Below are 22,160 nucleotides of genomic sequence, written 5' to 3'. Positions count from 1 at the left end.
TCTCAATCACAACCATATCACGACCACATCATAGTATTACACATCATCTGTTTCAATCACAACCATATCACGACCACATCATAGTATTACACATCATCTGTTTCAATCACAACCATATCACGACCACATCATAGTATTACACATCATCTGTTTCAATCACAACCATATCACGACCACATCATAGTATTACACATCATCTGTTTCAATCACAACCATATCACGACCACATCATAGTATTACACATCATCTGTTTCAATCACAACCATATCACGACCACATCATAGTATTACACATCATCTGTTTCAATCACAACCATATCACGACCACATCATAGTATTACACATCATCTGTTTCAATCACAACCATATCACGACCACATCATAGTATTACACATCATCTGTTTCAATCACAACCATATCACGACCACATCATAGTATTACACATCATCTGTTTCAATCACAACCATATCACGACCACATCATAGTATTACACATCATCTGTTTCAACATCAATGTCTGTATCAATCATAGCCTACTCATGCTCTTCTATCCCCTCAATATGAGTTATCACATGACTTATTCAACAAATTCAAGTCACATATAACACATTTAGCTCGTTTTATTTCCCCATCTTTCATTTACAACAATTCCAATCAACAAATAAAACCCATCCTCAATCCCCCTTACTCCCCAACACAATTAGGAAAGTAGTCATGCGTAGTCTAAGAGTTTAACAAAGTTTAGAAGTCACTTGCCTCAAAACACTTCAACTAGTAACTCAAATTTGAGTTTTACCCTTCCGAGCACGCTCCAAATCACCACAATCTATTCATAAATGGAATCCCACAATAAATACGAATCTAACAACACCAATATCGTGAAATTTGGAGAACAAGGGTAAAATGGTCAAAAATCTCGTTCCGGAAAATATTCTCGAAATCTGGAAATTTTTAGTGAAAAATGTTCCCCAAGAAATTTAGAATCCAATAGTGAAAACCGTTTCGAAAAAGGAGTTGAAATGAGTTCACAAACTCAATTTGAAGGAAAATCCACGTTCTTGAAGAAGCCTAAAATATTTGGATCCGAAACCCCGACTCGAAAATGAAATATTTCTTGAAAAACATCTTACCCATGCTTAGATAAGTTCAAATATGAAATTTCATCAAAAACGGAGTTAAGATCGACCTTGAAATTCTCAATTTATCAAACTTTAACTTTACCGGGAAAGTCCAAATTGTACGCGGTTAATATGATGAAAATAATCGATGAATCAATAATTTTATGTTAAAATCAGTTTACCCATAACATAAGGATCGTAAATATACCTTTTTCATCAAAAAGGGAGTCCAAATCGATAAAACCCCAATTTTTTCCAAGAGGTTTACGGATAGGGAAAATAAAACCAGATAAAGAAATTATGAGAAAATGTCGAATTTAAGATTGAATACTAACCCTCATATTAATTCAAGAAGAAACCCGTAAGAATCACTCCATTCCGATCTCTAGAACTCCCGATATGCTCAAAATACCAAATGAACACAGTCTGAGATTTTTATAACAGTGCATGACTGTTATGCACCAGAAAAACAGCAGTTAAATCCTTCACTAAAAAGGCCGTAATTTCCTCATACGATAGTGAAATGACCCGATTCTTTTTTGTAAATGTCTTAAATAATGATACGGACCTGCTCGTTCAATCGGAGCTCAATTTCATGCTCGTTTGCCCAGTCAAATATCATTTCTACTCGGTAAACAATTATTTCTTATTTGCGATAAAAGTTCAATCTCGGATTAGCGATAATGCACCAAAATTTGCAGATAAGTCCTGTAATTCATGCTCAAAATTTCAGAACCTTTGGGAAAAGATTTCGACCTTTAAAACTAATAATGAACCCTTTAGTTGCCACAATTTGCTGAAATAGTGTCAAAGCATCCAAGAAGCTTAAAAGCTCACCCAAAACTCATTTGACACTTCCCGAACACAAACCAAATATGCTACCAGTTTGAAAATGACATTTCGGAGTCAATGAAATCGTCGAAATTTGAATTCGAGGTCTCCTTGATCCGGTATCCGATAAGGCGTCAAGAAACTAACTTTAGGCTCAAAAACTCGAAATGCACTCGGGGCCTCTAAAAATTCAACCAAGACTCATTCTAGACTTAGAATCACCCCCTGAATCCAACGGTGCCCTTGGAATTCCATTTCGAGCACCGGAACCTCGTTTGTTGACCAAAGTCAACTCTTGATCAAAATTTCACAATTTTAGCAACTTAGGACCTCAAATCTTCGTTTTAACTCCAAATTCGACTCCGTAAATTCTCATAGACCCGTTTCGACATTCTAAAACTGCTGGAATCGACGGAAATCCGATTCGAGTCTCGAAACTCCAAATGACTCGAAATAGCACTTTTAACCAAATTTCAATTATTAAAAACTCAACTTTCCAAAAACTCAACTTTTCATCAATTTTCCTCCAAACCAACTTCGGAAATACAACAATTAGGACTCGGGGCAACTATCGGGAGGGGTAAAACGGTCATTTTATGAAAATTTCCAAAAAATGACCTTTAGGGTCATTACATTGTTCTTGTCGTCTAATAACTTAAAACTTTAGATGGAAGGATCACACAGTTCATTGCCATCATAACACAAAATTTTGATTTGTGTTTAAGACGAGCACATTAAATTAGAGGTATAACAATATTGTATTTGTGATATTTAATAAGTATCTATAGTTTCTGAAATAACCTGAAAAGGGAAGATAGTAACTTATTTTCACATGAGTTGTTAAAAACCGAGAATTTTATACTAACTTGAAGCATTTTCTTAAGGAAATGATGATAAAACAGCTCCAATGGGGAATGGTAATGAAACGGCTCCAACAGGGAATGAAATACCTTGAAGTAAGTTGAAGTCCGAGCATTTCAAAACAACTCCTCTTATTTAATTTTAAGTTAAAGAATCTGAAGAGTTTCCATCGATAAAATTATATATACTCCAACTTCATCTACAAAGATACAAATGGTTTTTAAGTGGTCAGTCTTAATGCTTTCATTCGTTCTTTAATATAAATTTTGCATAGGGTAGAGAGCGAGTTCCGCTCACCTCTCCTATGTTCCCTTATGAATTCCATACATCAGCCTCGGAAAAAAATCTACCGTGAACAGAAAAAATGGAATTTTCAAGAGTTTTTAATGGTCTGATAATGAGATACTTGAGATGTTTAGGAAGTTCCTCATTGTATTTACTCAGTCAGAGGTCAAAATTCAGAAAACATTGAATCTTTACATCAATGAGCTTGGTTCAGCTTTTGATCTTTAGTTTAGAAAAAAGGATGATTTTTTTTTTTTTTTGTAAATACCAATAGATTTGAAGGGGATAAAATATGTCATTTGCAATATAAAATTTATATGAAGTAATTTGGGATAAACGTGCAACACACGTTTTTAGAACTAGTATACATAAAACACATATAAAAGTTTGGTTAAACATTAATTATTGTTCAAACGTGATTTTTGTCTTCTTATCAAAATTACTTTTTTATGAAAACACTTTTAAATTATTATTTTTTTTTTTTTGAAAAAAAACAATTGATTCTAGAAATTTACCAAACAAGTCATTCACTTCAAGCACGTTGAAAAAATATCAGCTATTTATATTATGTCCAAATACCTACAGAAGTACAAATTGCTTTGTGAATTAATCACTATGAATCAGTCAAGATATAAAGATAACTGCAGTACAAGGAATCTGGAAAGCCAAAATTCTAAAGAAATCATTGTGGATTAAAATTTAAAAGACTAGGAAAAAAAGGAAAATATGGTACTTGTAGAAAATTAGTTGGACTTCATTTTCTGGAGTAATCATATAAAGTTGATGAGCAAGTGGCGGTCAAAATTTGCAACCTTGGTGGCGTCTTGGTATCCACTCCTGTCCCAATTCCCATTATCTCCATAAATTAGAGTACGAATTTCATAAATTCTAACGAGAAAAATTTGGCAAGTACAAAGATACAGACCAAGTCATCAGAAGTTTTATCTTTTGCAGAAAGTGATATATGTGTAACAGTACTGGTTTAGTTTATAAAGTTTATGAATAATTTATTTTTTGTGTCTATTTTATCTTTACTTTTAAATGTTGTTCATTTTTTAATATTTAAATGACTTATATTTAATATAGGTGATTTGGTAAAATTATTCATATCATGATTTACTGTTTCTTAATTTCTGTCCCAAATTAATAGTGGACAATTATTGTTGGACGGATGAGTATTAGGTAGGACTACCTTTAATGACGTGACGCATCTTTTTGTAAACCAAAAGAAAAAATAAAAGCCAACTCATTTTACCTTTGATCTCAAAATATCTAAGCTTCTAGAGATGGAAATGCAACTTAGACAACCATGACCATGGGTATTCAGGAGGTGCTACTCTTTCTGTTTTTGTATATACATGTTCTCAATATTGTAGCGCAGGTGCCTGATTTACGATACGGTTCATGTGGTAGGAATGGTAACTATACTGAGAATAGTACCTACAAGAACAATCTAAACACACTCCTCACTTCCCTTTCCTCAAAAATAGATAACTATGGTTTCTACTATGATTCCATTGGCCAAAACACCGACCAGGTCAGTGGTATTGTGCTATGTAGAGGAGATGTGGAGCTAGACGATTGTCGCAGTTGTGTCCATAACGCTGCTCAAAAACTTGTACAGTTATGTCCTACCCAAAAAGAAGTTATTGGTGGCTATGATGGATGCTTGTTGCATTACTCGAATCAATCCATTATAAATACTCAATCGTTGTCTATACGATACTTTCTTTGGAATCCAGCGAATGCCTCAAAACCCGAGGAATTTAACCAGGAACTGGGTAAATTACTGGAAAATTTACGAGACCGTGCTGTAAATGGTGGTCCCTTTCGAAAATATGCTAGTGGTAATGTGACAGGTCCAGATGATCAGACTATATATGCACTTGTGCAGTGTACTCCTGATTTATCTCCCCTGAATTGCTTCAATTGCTTAACTGACGCTTATGGAACCATGCCTCAATGTCCTTGCCTGGGAAAGACGGGTGGAAGAATAATTGGGCCTAGGTGCAACTTCCGTTATGAAATTTCCCGTTTCTTCGTTGATGTGCCGTTGGAAGCTCCGCCACCTGCAGGTAAATTATATTTTTCCACTTTCATTTGAAGACATATGTACCTAAGTAGATACTATAAAGTTTAGTTACCTTATTTAACAATTTAATTTAATCAAACCTATAGACGAGATGGTTGCAAATATTAAATATGACAGAAGAGCAGACACATAAAAAGAATTAGACATACACATGAATAATGAATCGATGTATTGAAAACACATAAAAAGAATTAGCTATACACATGAAAAAAGAATCGATGTATTGAAACATAATAAGGTGAATAAAATATGTCATCTCTAAGTACAATAATTTAAGTTTTTTCCCGACATGTGTGGAACTGAAGTAATTGTTCTTGGCGTCTAATAACTTAAAACTTTAGATGGGAGGATCACACAGTTCATCAGAATCATAAAACAAAATTTTGATTTGTGTTAAAGACGAGCATATTAAATTAGAGGTATAACAATATTGTATTTGTGATATTTAATAAGTATCTATAGTTTCTGAAATAACCTGAAAAGGGAAGATAGTAACTTATTTTCACATGAGTTGTTAAAAACCGAGAATTTTATACTAACTTGAAGCATTTTCTTAAGGAAATGATGATAAAACAGCTCCAATGGGGAATGGTAATGAAACGGCTCCAACAGGGAATGATAATACAGTTCCAATAGTGCAGGATGATAAAAAAGCTCGACTCGTCATTATTATCATTGTGCCAACTGTTATAGTTGTTATTCTTGCTGTATGTATTTCTGTCATCTTAATGAAGAAGCGAAAGAGGAAGCTGGTGGACAAAATTCAAGGTAAGATAGCGTATAGTATTTATATGATTAAGGAAAGTTGAATTTTCACTATATACTCTATTTGTTATTACTACTACTTTGGTGAAGGTACACTCGGGGATGATATTAGCGATGTAGAATCCTTGCAGTATGATTTTTCTATAATTAGAGAAGCAACAGACAACTTCTCAAATGCTAATAAATTGGGACAGGGTGGATTTGGTCCTGTGTATAAGGTGATTAGACTTGCTTGATGCATAAAATGGACATTGACAATTCATACCACAAAACCACAACTTAGCTTGGGGTTGAGGATTCGTTGTTGATGAGCTTATAATAATTGATTCTTCAATTTGCTCTCGTATTATGTTTCAGGGTAAGCTTCAAAATGGACAAGAAGTAGCAGTGAAAAGATTGTCAGCAGATTCAGGCCAAGGTGATCTAGAGTTCAAAAACGAGGTCTTGTTGGTTGCCAGGCTTCAGCACAGGAATTTGGTTAGGTTACTGGATTTTGCCTGGATGGAACAGAGAGACTTCTTGTCTATGAATTTGTTCCCAATGCAAGCCTTAACCAATTTTTATTTGGTATGTATTGCTTAATGTTTTGTCAGTGTAATTTGACATGTTGACTGTAGTCCGGTTATCTGCCTTATTTTAGTTCCGGAAAACTAAGTTCACAACTATGAATTGGGAAAGGCAATCATAATAAGTTATATTCTTCCTCTTATCTCCAGATCAAGTTAAACGTAGCCAACTGGATTGGGAAAGGCGATCCAAAATCATAGGAGGCATAGCTAGGGGAATTGTTTACCTTCATTAGGATTCTAGACTTCGCATCATTCATCGCGATCTCAAAGCTGGTAATGTTCTACTTGATGCAGAGATGAATCCTAAAATTGCAGACTTTGGCATGGCAAGACTATTTACATTGGATGAAACACAAGGCAACACAAACAGAATTGTTGGGACTTAGTAAGTTTAACATCTCTCACTAGATAGACTGTTATTTTTTGTATCATTATACGAAGCATTCTTTAATCATTTTTAGCAAATAAAAACCTCGATATTAAAACAAATTTTTCCTTGAAATGTTACCAGGACTTGAGAAATGGTTACCTCAATTTGGTTGAGCTAACTTGATTGTCCCTAAAAGTAGTATAAGTCGAGATGAATGGTCATATAACTTTGGCTTAATACATATTTTGTCCCCTCTCTCAACTTATGACGAATCTTCCTTTGACACACCCCTTTGTCGTAAGAAGATTTTACACATCAAATCTTTCTCCAATCGTGCCTAACTACCATGTTAGAGAATTAAGTCAGGCAATTTTTGTTTTGATTTTGCAGTGGGTATATGGCACCAGAGTATGCAATGCAGGGGCAATTTTCAGTGAAATCAGATGTTTATAGCTTTGGAGTACTAGTCCTGGAAATTATAAGCGGTCAACGAAACATTTGTTCCAGAAAAGGAGATTCTGTGGAAGACCTTCTGAGCGTTGTAAGTAACTAGCTGGTCAACCAATCAATTAAGTATTCCTCGATCAATTCCAAACTAGTTTACTAATCGACACAATCAAAAGAAAAATTAATTGCTATTTAGACCAACACTTTGTATATATAAACATTGCCATCAAATATCTTTCTCAAGAGGAACGTAATGCATCATGTGAATCAGAGGTAGTATAATTTATGATTTTGTGTGTCCTGATCTATCACAGGCTTGGTTGAACTGGCGCGAAGAAACAGTTTCAAATTTGATAGACCCTATGCTGAGGGGAAGCTCAGGACCTGTTGGTGACATAGTGAGATACATCCACATTGCTTTATTGTGCGTTCAAGAAAATGTTGCTAATAGACCAAACATGGGTGAAGTACTTCTCATGCTCAGTAGTCACTCTTTGAGTCTTCCAGTTCCACACAACGAAGTAAACCCACAGATTTTACACTTTGGAGATTTCAATTCAACAATTTCCGAAAATAAATCAATATGTTCTTCAGGAAATCAGGATTTGATAACTGAGTTGCATCCTCGATAAAACATCCATACATATAGTGCTAAAAGTCTCTCTAAATATATCCAAACGTGTATCATTCATTTATAGGTCTGGTGTGAACCCCGAATGCGAATATGTTGTTACTTGATAGATTTTCTTATTTACTTTGCTATTTGTTCGAACCCAATTAGTTAGGGGTTCTTGCGATTGATTTATCAATGATTCTTTTGTTGTTGGACTAATTTGTGTCATAAGTATTACTTATTGAACTTGTAAAAGTGGTGTAGTTTTTCAATAGTAATGGAAATGTATTTTTACCCCTATTTATTGAGACGGGTAAGCTGAAATTCTGAATAATTACAGATTCGTAACAATTTGTAAAATTAAAGTTTTAAAATAAATAATACTGGCTTAGTTGAATTAATAAAAAAAATAATTCTAACTGAGCAAACATTTAGCAAAATATCATGGATGGCATGTTTGGCAAAAAAAAAAATTATAATAATATCGACAACCATAATTTATTAGCATTGTTCAAATATTTGTTAAAAAAGTAATTTATACCTTAGGATGGTCTTATTACTACCGTGAACTCTTTAAAAATAAAATAAATATATTTTTAAAATCTTGTAAGATATAGGTGTATATAGTTGATAATAATTGACTAATAGATTAAGGAATTTGACATCGCCCATTAATTATACATCAAGTTTATAGATGACTCATACTTTCTTTAATGAAAAATTTAGATGATTAAGTAAACATATATTAGTTAATTAGTCATCATATCTATAGTTTTAGTTAATTATCACTCGCGATCAATATTCAATGATAATTACACGGGTTAGGATTTTGAGTTTGTATAATTCGAAATTTGTATAGCTTTTGTATAATGTAATTTTGTATAATATAATTCATATAACTGTTTAAAATTCAGATGTTTGTATTTGTATAAATTAGTTATTTCGAATTTATACAAAAATAGCTTAACTATACAACTGTACCCGCTAATTATGCAAACATGCAAACTATTGCTATGGAACATAATTTAGTTTGTTATAGTGGTTATTTATGAAAATAATAGTAAACAAATAAAATATATAAATTAATCAATACTATTTCCATCTTTTTTAATTGTCATGTATACTCAAAAATTATTTTTTAATTTCACCTAGAAGATCGAAGAATATAGTTATTATTTTCCCACCTTGATGGCTTGTGTATATATATAACATTTTATTATTAATTTTTTCTTAGAAGTGTGTTAAATCCTTATTATAATAACTAAAACGAAGCGGAGACGAAGGGAGTAACTTTCAACTTCACCTAGAAGATCGAAGAATATAGTTATTATTTTCCCACCTTGATGGCTTGTGTATATATATAACATTTTATTATTAATTTTTTCTTAGAAGTGTGTTAAATCCTTATTATAATAACTAAAACGAAGCGGAGACGAAGGGAGTAACTTTCAACTTCACCTAGAAGATCGAAGAATATAGTTATTATTTTCCCACCTTGATGGCTTGTGTATATATATAACATTTTATTATTAATTTTTTCTTAGAAGTGTGTTAAATCCTTATTATAATAACTAAAACGAAGCGGAGACGAAGGGAGTAACTTTCAACTTCACCTAGAAGATCGAAGAATATAGTTATTATTTTCCCACCTTGATGGCTTGTGTATATATATAACATTTTATTATTAATTTTTTCTTAGAAGTGTGTTAAATCCTTATTATAATAACTAAAACGAAGCGGAGACGAAGGGAGTAACTTTCAACTTCACCTAGAAGATCGAAGAATATAGTTATTATTTTCCCACCTTGATGGCTTGTGTATATATATAACATTTTATTATTAATTTTTTCTTAGAAGTGTGTTAAATCCTTATTATAATAACTAAAACGAAGCGGAGACGAAGGGAGTAACTTTCAACTTCACCTAGAAGATCGAAGAATATAGTTATTATTTTCCCACCTTGATGGCTTGTGTATATATATAACATTTTATTATTAATTTTTTCTTAGAAGTGTGTTAAATCCTTATTATAATAACTAAAACGAAGCGGAGACGAAGGGAGTAACTTTCAACTTCACCTAGAAGATCGAAGAATATAGTTATTATTTTCCCACCTTGATGGCTTGTGTATATATATAACATTTTATTATTAATTTTTTCTTAGAAGTGTGTTAAATCCTTATTATAATAACTAAAACGAAGCGGAGACGAAGGGAGTAACTTTCAACTTCACCTAGAAGATCGAAGAATATAGTTATTATTTTCCCACCTTGATGGCTTGTGTATATATATAACATTTTATTATTAATTTTTTCTTAGAAGTGTGTTAAATCCTTATTATAATAACTAAAACGAAGCGGAGACGAAGGGAGTAACTTTCAACTTCACCTAGAAGATCGAAGAATATAGTTATTATTTTCCCACCTTGATGGCTTGTGTATATATATAACATTTTATTATTAATTTTTTCTTAGAAGTGTGTTAAATCCTTATTATAATAACTAAAACGAAGCGGAGACGAAGGGAGTAACTTTCAACTTCACCTAGAAGATCGAAGAATATAGTTATTATTTTCCCACCTTGATGGCTTGTGTATATATATAACATTTTATTATTAATTTTTTCTTAGAAGTGTGTTAAATCCTTATTATAATAACTAAAACGAAGCGGAGACGAAGGGAGTAACTTTCAACTTCACCTAGAAGATCGAAGAATATAGTTATTATTTTCCCACCTTGATGGCTTGTGTATATATATAACATTTTATTATTAATTTTTTCTTAGAAGTGTGTTAAATCCTTATTATAATAACTAAAACGAAGCGGAGACGAAGGGAGTAACTTTCAACTTCACCTAGAAGATCGAAGAATATAGTTATTATTTTCCCACCTTGATGGCTTGTGTATATATATAACATTTTATTATTAATTTTTTCTTAGAAGTGTGTTAAATCCTTATTATAATAACTAAAACGAAGCGGAGACGAAGGGAGTAACTTTCAACTTCACCTAGAAGATCGAAGAATATAGTTATTATTTTCCCACCTTGATGGCTTGTGTATATATATAACATTTTATTATTAATTTTTTCTTAGAAGTGTGTTAAATCCTTATTATAATAACTAAAACGAAGCGGAGACGAAGGGAGTAACTTTCAACTTCACCTAGAAGATCGAAGAATATAGTTATTATTTTCCCACCTTGATGGCTTGTGTATATATATAACATTTTATTATTAATTTTTTCTTAGAAGTGTGTTAAATCCTTATTATAATAACTAAAACGAAGCGGAGACGAAGGGAGTAACTTTCAACTTCACCTAGAAGATCGAAGAATATAGTTATTATTTTCCCACCTTGATGGCTTGTGTATATATATAACATTTTATTATTAATTTTTTCTTAGAAGTGTGTTAAATCCTTATTATAATAACTAAAACGAAGCGGAGACGAAGGGAGTAACTTTCAACTTCACCTAGAAGATCGAAGAATATAGTTATTATTTTCCCACCTTGATGGCTTGTGTATATATATAACATTTTATTATTAATTTTTTCTTAGAAGTGTGTTAAATCCTTATTATAATAACTAAAACGAAGCGGAGACGAAGGGAGTAACTTTCAACTTCACCTAGAAGATCGAAGAATATAGTTATTATTTTCCCACCTTGATGGCTTGTGTATATATATAACATTTTATTATTAATTTTTTCTTAGAAGTGTGTTAAATCCTTATTATAATAACTAAAACGAAGCGGAGACGAAGGGAGTAACTTTCAACTTCACCTAGAAGATCGAAGAATATAGTTATTATTTTCCCACCTTGATGGCTTGTGTATATATATAACATTTTATTATTAATTTTTTCTTAGAAGTGTGTTAAATCCTTATTATAATAACTAAAACGAAGCGGAGACGAAGGGAGTAACTTTCAACTTCACCTAGAAGATCGAAGAATATAGTTATTATTTTCCCACCTTGATGGCTTGTGTATATATATAACATTTTATTATTAATTTTTTCTTAGAAGTGTGTTAAATCCTTATTATAATAACTAAAACGAAGCGGAGACGAAGGGAGTAACTTTCAACTTCACCTAGAAGATCGAAGAATATAGTTATTATTTTCCCACCTTGATGGCTTGTGTATATATATAACATTTTATTATTAATTTTTTCTTAGAAGTGTGTTAAATCCTTATTATAATAACTAAAACGAAGCGGAGACGAAGGGAGTAACTTTCAACTTCACCTAGAAGATCGAAGAATATAGTTATTATTTTCCCACCTTGATGGCTTGTGTATATATATAACATTTTATTATTAATTTTTTCTTAGAAGTGTGTTAAATCCTTATTATAATAACTAAAACGAAGCGGAGACGAAGGGAGTAACTTTCAACTTCACCTAGAAGATCGAAGAATATAGTTATTATTTTCCCACCTTGATGGCTTGTGTATATATATAACATTTTATTATTAATTTTTTCTTAGAAGTGTGTTAAATCCTTATTATAATAACTAAAACGAAGCGGAGACGAAGGGAGTAACTTTCAACTTCACCTAGAAGATCGAAGAATATAGTTATTATTTTCCCACCTTGATGGCTTGTGTATATATATAACATTTTATTATTAATTTTTTCTTAGAAGTGTGTTAAATCCTTATTATAATAACTAAAACGAAGCGGAGACGAAGGGAGTAACTTTCAACTTCACCTAGAAGATCGAAGAATATAGTTATTATTTTCCCACCTTGATGGCTTGTGTATATATATAACATTTTATTATTAATTTTTTCTTAGAAGTGTGTTAAATCCTTATTATAATAACTAAAACGAAGCGGAGACGAAGGGAGTAACTTTCAACTTCACCTAGAAGATCGAAGAATATAGTTATTATTTTCCCACCTTGATGGCTTGTGTATATATATAACATTTTATTATTAATTTTTTCTTAGAAGTGTGTTAAATCCTTATTATAATAACTAAAACGAAGCGGAGACGAAGGGAGTAACTTTCAACTTCACCTAGAAGATCGAAGAATATAGTTATTATTTTCCCACCTTGATGGCTTGTGTATATATATAACATTTTATTATTAATTTTTTCTTAGAAGTGTGTTAAATCCTTATTATAATAACTAAAACGAAGCGGAGACGAAGGGAGTAACTTTCAACTTCACCTAGAAGATCGAAGAATATAGTTATTATTTTCCCACCTTGATGGCTTGTGTATATATATAACATTTTATTATTAATTTTTTCTTAGAAGTGTGTTAAATCCTTATTATAATAACTAAAACGAAGCGGAGACGAAGGGAGTAACTTTCAACTTCACCTAGAAGATCGAAGAATATAGTTATTATTTTCCCACCTTGATGGCTTGTGTATATATATAACATTTTATTATTAATTTTTTCTTAGAAGTGTGTTAAATCCTTATTATAATAACTAAAACGAAGCGGAGACGAAGGGAGTAACTTTCAACTTCACCTAGAAGATCGAAGAATATAGTTATTATTTTCCCACCTTGATGGCTTGTGTATATATATAACATTTTATTATTAATTTTTTCTTAGAAGTGTGTTAAATCCTTATTATAATAACTAAAACGAAGCGGAGACGAAGGGAGTAACTTTCAACTTCACCTAGAAGATCGAAGAATATAGTTATTATTTTCCCACCTTGATGGCTTGTGTATATATATAACATTTTATTATTAATTTTTTCTTAGAAGTGTGTTAAATCCTTATTATAATAACTAAAACGAAGCGGAGACGAAGGGAGTAACTTTCAACTTCACCTAGAAGATCGAAGAATATAGTTATTATTTTCCCACCTTGATGGCTTGTGTATATATATAACATTTTATTATTAATTTTTTCTTAGAAGTGTGTTAAATCCTTATTATAATAACTAAAACGAAGCGGAGACGAAGGGAGTAACTTTCAACTTCACCTAGAAGATCGAAGAATATAGTTATTATTTTCCCACCTTGATGGCTTGTTATTATCTACTCATGTCACATCACTGCCATAAATTAGAGCCGTAGAAATTCCATTAATTGATCTATGGTATGTTTGGTATGAATGGAACTATTTTGTGCTGAAATATTATTAAAAAAAATAAATGAGTTTTTAATTATTATTTTGTGTTTCGTGTATAAGTAAATATCATTTCAAAAATATTTATATATAATTTAAAACAAATGATATCTGACGTAAGGACCGTGTTGTGGGCAGATAGGTGCAGGATGGGATAAATATGAGATATATTGAAGGGTGAAAATGACAAAATCTATATAAAGTATCATTCGTAGAACTTGATTTTTCCTTAAAGAAAAGACATTTTCTTCCTAATTATTTCTCTGCAAAAGATATTTTTCAAAAATATTCACAAATGCACCCTTAAAAGTCAATTATTCAACCAAAAGATATAGACCAAGTCAAATGTTGGTACTATTCCTTATTAATTCCATTGTACGTGACATTATTTCAAAAGAACTACAGTTTGTTTAAAAGAAATTTGATAGTATTTTCTTATATTTTGTATCTAAAAATAATTTCATTTTATACTTTAACAATCATACTTTTATTATACAAGATAAATGTTACAGCATATTTAAGATTATTACAAATAATTTTAAAAGCTCTTTTTCTTTTAAAATTTGAATCCAATCCAACCGAGTGTTAGTTTTGCAGCTAGCCTTTAAATATGAATATCCTTTTCTTGCTTAACTAATAAGTCAGAAATTGTACTGCCAAGACAAATGTAGTTGACTACACCCCGGTCAATACTTTTGTCTCCAACTCTTTTTACAAGCTCTTCCTGTTCTAGGTTCTATTTTACATATTCAGCACTGATATCAAAATTTGCTTGTAACTTAAAACAGAAATAGCCATGGCTATTCAAAAGTGGCTACTCATTCTGTTTTTGCATATACATGTTCTCAATATTGTAGCGCAGCTGCCTGATTTACGATTTGGTTCATGTGGTGGCAATGGTAACTATACTGAGAATAGTACCTACAAGAACAATCTAAACACACTCCTCACTTCCCTTTCCTCAAAAATAGACAACTATGGTTTCTACAATGCTTCTATTGGCCAAAACTCTGATAGAGCCAGCGTTATTGTGTTATGTAGAGGAGATGTGGAGCTAGACGATTGTCGCGTTTGTGTCGATAATGTTGTTCAAAAGATTGCACAGTTATGTCCTAACCAAAAAGAAGTTTTCGGTGGCTATGATGGATGTATGTTACAGTATTCAAATCAATCCATTTTAGAAACTATATCATTTTCTCTTAAATATTACTTTAGGAATCCTGCGAATGCCACAAAACCCGAGGAATTTAACCAGGAGCTAGGGAGATTATTGGAAAATTTACGAGATCGTGCTGTAGATGATGGTCCTCTTCAAAAATATGCTAGTGGTAATGCGACAGGTCCAGATTTTCAGGCTATATATGCACTTGTGCAATGTACTCCTGATTTATCTCGTCAGAGTTGCTTCAGTTGCTTAAGTGACGCTTATGGAAACATGCCTCGCTGTCCCTGTCTGGGTAAGAGGGGTGGAAGAATCATAGGGGTTAGGTGCAACTTCCGTTATGAAAGTTTCCGTTTCTTCGAGGATGTGCCGTTGGAAGCTCCACCACCTGCAGGTGAACACATTTTTATTCTTCCTTTTGCTAATCCCAATTTTGATGTGACTGTTGAAGACATAAGTCATTTAGTTAAAGTTTTTAAATGAGTAACACAATTCAATAATATGGTTGTACATTCAAATCTCTCCGTCACCATCTATCAAGAAGAATTACTGTGTGCTTGACTCATAAAAGAGATTTAGGCTCGCACTTGAGGTGGCATGTTGAAGACGTCAACTAAAGACAAGTGTACTTTGTATAACAACTTAAGTCTTTAGATGAGATAGAGCACACAATTCAACACAACCACAAATCTTTGACATGAGTTAAGGCTAGCTGGATATTATGGGAGCAATTGTATTTGTGATATTCAATAAGTAATATGCTTAGTTTCTTAGTTATTCTTAAAAGGAAAGTAAGACAAGTGAATTGGGAATGGGAAGATATTATATTAACTTGAAGCTTTTTTCTTTTTGTAGGAAATGATAATAAAACAGTTCCAACAGGGACAGATGATAAAACAGTTCCAACAGGAGAGGATGACAAAACAACACGAACAATCATCATTATCGTTGTGTCAACTGTTACAGTTGTTATTCTTATTATTTGTATTGCTGTCATCTTGATAAGGAAGCGAAAGAGGAAGCTGGTGAACGAAATTCAGAGTAAGCGTAAACTATAAACAAACAATAATTCAGGAAAGTTAAATTCTTAAGACTACGTTTCACTAATTTGTTGTATGCTATTACTACTATGTTTGTAAAGGTACATCTATGGATGATACTAGTATTGCGGAATCTTTGCAATATGATTTTTCGGCAATTAGAGCAGCAACAGATAACTTCTCGGATGCAAATAAGCTCGGACAAGGCGGATTTGGTCCTGTGTACAAGGTAATTTAACTTACATATTGTTGCATAATTTTAACTTCTATGGTACAAATTTTTTTTCCACTGACATAAATAAGTTAACTCCTTTATTCAAAACACCCTAGTTGGAACAAGAGTACGGGTTATAATTTCATTGTTTTAGTTCATAATTTGTTAATTTGTTTTCATATTATATTTTAGGGTAAACTTCAAAATGGACAAGAAGTAGCAGTGAAAAGGTTATCAGCAGATTCAGGCCAAGGTGATCTAGAATTCAAAAATGAGGTCTTGTTGGTTGCCAGGCTTCAACACAGGAATTTGGTTAGGTTGCTGGGATTTTGCCTAGACGGAACAGAGCGACTTCTTGTCTATGAGTTTGTTCCCAATGCAAGTCTTGACCACTTCTTATTTGGTATGTACTGCTTAACTTTTTATCAAGTATTGAGCTTGAGCATCAATAAGTTATGAATTTAATTTATATACAAAGGTTATTCTGTCAATGTAATTTGATATTTTGTCTGGTTGTCTGCCTTATTTACCATAGAACTAATTGCACTTATAATGAGCAGTTGCCTGTAGTAGCATTTTAAGTGACTTAGAATTAAAAATGTTTTATATTCTTCATCTTGTTTGCAGATCCAGTTAAACGTAGGCAATTGAATTGGGAAAGACGATCCAAAATCATAGGAGGCATTGCTAAGGGAATTCTTTATCTTCATGAGGATTCTAGGCTTCGGATCATTCACCGTGATCTCAAAGCTAGTAATGTTCTACTAGATGCAGAAATGAATCCTAAAATCTCAGATTTTGGCATGGCAAGGCTATTCGAATTGGATGAAACTCAAGGCAGCACAAACAGAATTGTTGGGACCTAGTAAGTTTTACATCTCTCATTGGATAGACTGTTATTTCCATTTTGCTAGGATGGATTATTTAACAATTTAGCAAAGAATATAGCTGCCTCGAGACAAAAGAAAATCTTTCTTTGAATTGTTATTAGAATTTTCAATATGAATTTTGCTCAACATTGTACTATCTTTAGGAATGCTTACCTCAATTTTGTTGAACTAGGACTTTGGTGGTGTACAAACTTAGTATTATTCAAGATGATGGTTATATACCTAGAGTTTTGTTCTCAATTTGGTCACTACCAAAGTTGCAATCTCTAATGATTAGAATGAAGTTCAGATCTTCAGCCAAAACAGAGTTCTGGAAATGAATAAGTTAAATTTGATTTTGTATAGAACAAAAATATCTTCTTCTTTTCTGCATATGAACTCTCATTGTTCAAAGAGGTTATAGATATGATCTCGCGGTAGCAAAATACAAGATATAGGTCTTAACTCATCAAAACTTGTTGTTTGCTCAGCCAAGAATAGATCAATGGTCTAAGATGTTGTCTTCACATTGCAGTAAGACATAACAACCCAATTTGTAGTATAAAGTGCTACACAATGCTTTCGACTTCCTTGAGAAAATGTCCAAGATCATTAATGAAACATGTAGTTCTGACTTTCAACATCAAGTAGTTCCCTGTTTTGACAGCAATTTAGTTTTGCTGATCCCACTGTTTGGACTACTATATATGCAATGTTATATATGTTGACGTAATTCTTGTTTTTGTTTCGCAGTGGATATATGGCACCAGAGTATGCAATGCACGGGCAATTTTCTGTGAAGTCGGATGTTTTTAGCTTTGGAGTACTAGTCTTAGAAATTTCAAGTGGCCAAAAAAACACTTGTTTCAGAAATGGAGAATCGGTGGAAGACCTTCTGAGTTTTGTAAGTAACCTGGCCATTCAATCAAGTATTAATTTTGAGAAATGCTGTTATGGTCAGAGAATTTCATCTTATTCTGATAATTGAACTATCACACATACAGGCTTGGTCGAGCTGGCGAAATGGAACAACTATAAATTTTGTAGATCCAATGCTGAAGGAAAGCACAGGACTGATTCGTGACATAATGAGAAGCATTCACATAGCTTTATTGTGTGTTCAAGAAAGTGTGGCTGATAGACCAACCATGGCAGCTGTTGTTCTCATGCTCAGTAGCTTTTCGTTGAGTCTTCCCATGCCTTCAGGGCCAGCATTCTATATGCACAGTAATATTACCGCAGAGACGTCGCTTATTAAAGAATACAACACAAGAATGACAGACTCTAGTGAACTAGCCAAAAGTAAATCTATTGGTTCATCACGAAATGAGGCGTCCATATCTGAGTTATATCCTCGTTAACATCTTTACTATAATAGCCTTTTTCTCCGATTTTACTTATTTTACCTGCCTTGGACTTGTAGTCTAGCTAGCAATTATTGTTAAGTTTTATTTAGGCCAAACACATATACAACACATCTAACTTGTCCTCATTTTTCATTTTGGCACTCCAACTTAGGTTTGTTCCATTTTAACCCTTTAACTCAATTTTTTATGTACCATTTTAACATGAAATACTATTTTTATGATTTCTTTATTTTTATATATGTTTTTCAATTGCAACTTCTTATTTTAAATGGACATGTGTCAGTTAATTTTAGTTAAAAAAAATTTAACAAAAACTATTCTTTTTAAAAAATAATAATTTCTTTTTAAGAGTTTTATGTATTTTTATGTGAAAAAAAACCAACGAAATTGTGTTGGTTTCTTTCTTAAAAATCACCGACAATCTAACAAATTAAAGTCAGTCGAGTTTTAACATTTTTTAGTAGTGTTATTAGCAATAAACAAGAGTCTTTTTTACGCGTATTGAAGATGAGTTTTTTTATTCATATTGATTTATATTAAAAATAAAAAGTGAGTATTTGCGTTAAATTTAGATAGCCTAGATGATAAGAAATAATAAATAAGTAGTGTTAATTTAATTTAATTGAATGTTTTAAGAAAGAAAATCAAAAGAACTTTTGTCAATTTACTTTCATGCAAAAATACAGAGAAATCTCAAAAAATAATATTATTGTTTGAAAATTTTTATGTTCGTTCGCGAATGTTTAATTTTTTTACGAAAATTAACAGACACACGTCTATTTTTTTAAAATAAAAAATTGCAATTGAAGAGCATAAATAAATAAAAAATCATAAAAATTGGTATTAGTGTTTAAATGGTATAGAAAAATGGAGTTTAAGGGTTAAAATGGAACAAGGCTAAGTTGGAGTGCCAAAATGAAATATGAGGACAAGTGTGAGGGGTTGTGTATGTGTTTGGCCTTTTATTTAACTTGAGCTAAATACATCTATATCCGTTTTAACTGGCTTGCTTTGTAAGATAGCATCATTTCGGCATCTCACACAGTCTTTTCAACTTTATGGAAGAGGCAAAAGGGAAAAGAAAACAAGAGGAAAGGAAAAGGTCTCAATTTCTAGAACTCCTTCCGTACCCCTCTTTCTCTATGTTATTGAAGAGCCAAATAACTTTTCGTATTCTAAATTCATATAAAGTTTTACTCACATCGTTTCATATTAATTGGTTAGCTTTCATTTTACATGGTGTTTAAGAAACTATATATCAAATAATTACTTTTTTTCTAATTTATTCTTTATATAAATTGATGCACATTAAGATATTCAAAATGTATTAATATTAAGGGTAGAATTATCTTTTTAGAATTTTATTTTATTTTATTTTGATTTAATAAATAGACAAATAATTCGAAACATATAATTTTCATAAGGTAGCCAACTATTATAGTACGGATGGAATAGTATGTAATTAGAAACGTACAAGTAAAAGCAAGTACACATTTTGCACCTCGGTAGCTTGTTCTTATACTCTCCTGTCCCATTACCCCCATAAATTAGACTTGTTGACTTTTAAGATTCGATTTGTCAACTTCTGTAGACCAAGTCAAAAGTTGACATTTTTTATTTTTTTGACTTACCCTTTTTAAGGAGCTTTCTTTTTCCTTTCTTCCTACTATTTTCTGGAGTGGATGCACCCTATGATAAAGGGTGTGACACTGCTTTCGTTGAAAATTTCACAAATAGTTATCTGTGTACAATATGAAGAAAAGAAAAATACTACTAGTACATAACTACATGTAATATAAACGGAAAAAGGCCTAAAATATCCTTGAACTATCGGATTTGGTACAAAAATACCCTTCGTTGACCTTTCGGCTCTAAAATACCCTTGACGTCAACGTATTGGCCTTGAAATGCCCTTATTTTTGACGGTCACATTTTAAAATATTAATGAATGTATCATATATTACGTGGCACGATTTTATTAGTGTGTTTTAAATTAACCTAACTAATTAAATCTCAATCCAAGATCCACCTAAAGAATCCATACCCACCCGCCCTAAATACCCATTAAATTAAGTGAAAAAACCTTGATTTCATCTTGTTCATTATGCTAAATTTGATTTGGTCTTCAAATTATTATCACCTTCTTCGTGAATCCAACTACAAATTCGTTCCAAGCTATTCTAATTCATCTTCAAAGCCCTCCAAAATCAAAATACAACTTCACAATGATGGCAAGACAATAATCTGAATCACCGACTTCAAAATAAGTAACAAAATTTAAACCAGGTTTTTTTCTTCTCAATATTCAACTGACTTACGACGAGTTTAAGTTTCAAATACAATACCAATTAGATTCAAGCTTAAAATAGTATACTTACCAAAATCAAGTTTATCTACTGATATTTTTTTGGAGTTCGAAGGATTCCGAATCAGGTTGGAAATTTATTTAAAGTTGAAGGTTCTTGAATCCTTAAATATAATTAATTGTGAAGTAATCTGGTTTATGATTTGGTTGTTGATTTGGTGAATAAGATAGAGAAAAATGTCGAACGAAATCAACAGAACTCCATTTTTGAAGTCGAAGAATTTCACATCTTTCACATCTCAATTTCAAAATTTGAGAACTTAAGTTTGTAGGTTACCAATGTCAAAATCGTTTGAAGAATCATTTATTGTACTTAAATTTAGGTTCACTTACTAATTTGGGTATGTATTAAGGAAAAGTAAATTCACTATGGGAGGATTTTACTCTAAAAAGCTTGAAGAACACCCTTTGTGAGAATTAATTTAATGGGGTTCTTTTTAGGTGGGGCGGGTATGGGTTTATTTGGTGGATCCAAATTTGGGTCGGAATTTGATTAGTTTAGGTGAATTGTAAACACACCAATAAAATTGTGCCACGTAATAAATGATACATTTAATAATATTTTAAAATGTGGCCGTCAAAAGTAAGGGCATTTTAGGGCCAATACATTGACGTCAAGGGTATTTTAGGACCGAAAGATCGACGAAGGGTATTTTTGTACCAAATCTCATAGTTCAAAGATATTTTAGGCCCTTTACCATAATATAAAGGGAAAATTGTACATAATGACAAACTATTAATTCAAATTAAATGGTATAATCACACATTGATTTAATTGTGTCCTGTAGCAAACTGTTTGCCAGCGCCTCTCTCCCTCAAACTCTCGCTCGCCACTCTCCTCTCTCGCTCACTCTCTCTGTGCTCGCCTCTCTCGCTTTATACACAGAAGTGTATAAATTGCATTTCTGTTTGTATAAAGCGAGAGAAAATTGTATATACACATGCAAATACATATATATTCGTCCTATACACTTATAATTATACAATAAAAATATTCCCCTGCCCCCTGCCCAGTTCTCTTTTGTCTTTCTCTCTTTCTCGTTTATACAACAGAATTGTATAAATTGCGTTTCTGTTTGTATAAAGCGCGAGAAA

The 22,160-nt window shown here is 32.1% G+C and overlaps 1 non-coding gene and 1 pseudogene across 1 annotated transcript; both read left to right on the top strand.

Annotated features, from left to right (window-relative positions):
- The window catches only part of LOC102596098 (uncharacterized), a 29,808-nt pseudogene extending 11,026 nt beyond the window's left edge, over positions 1-18,782 (top strand).
- Positions 18,783-19,637: 855 nt separating this feature from the next.
- MIR8004 (microRNA MIR8004) lies at positions 19,638-19,700 on the top strand. Its single transcript, NR_127168.1, has one exon. It is a non-coding gene; the product is annotated as a microRNA MIR8004 (primary transcript).
- Positions 19,701-22,160: the final 2,460 nt, after the last annotated feature.

Source organism: Solanum tuberosum, unplaced genomic scaffold (genome assembly GCF_000226075.1).
Source record: "Solanum tuberosum cultivar DM 1-3 516 R44 unplaced genomic scaffold, SolTub_3.0 scf00099, whole genome shotgun sequence".
Lineage (NCBI taxonomy): Eukaryota > Viridiplantae > Streptophyta > Magnoliopsida > Solanales > Solanaceae > Solanum > Solanum tuberosum.
The sequence above is the reverse complement of the archived record's forward strand: the minus strand, read 5'-3'. Positions and strand labels throughout refer to the sequence as shown.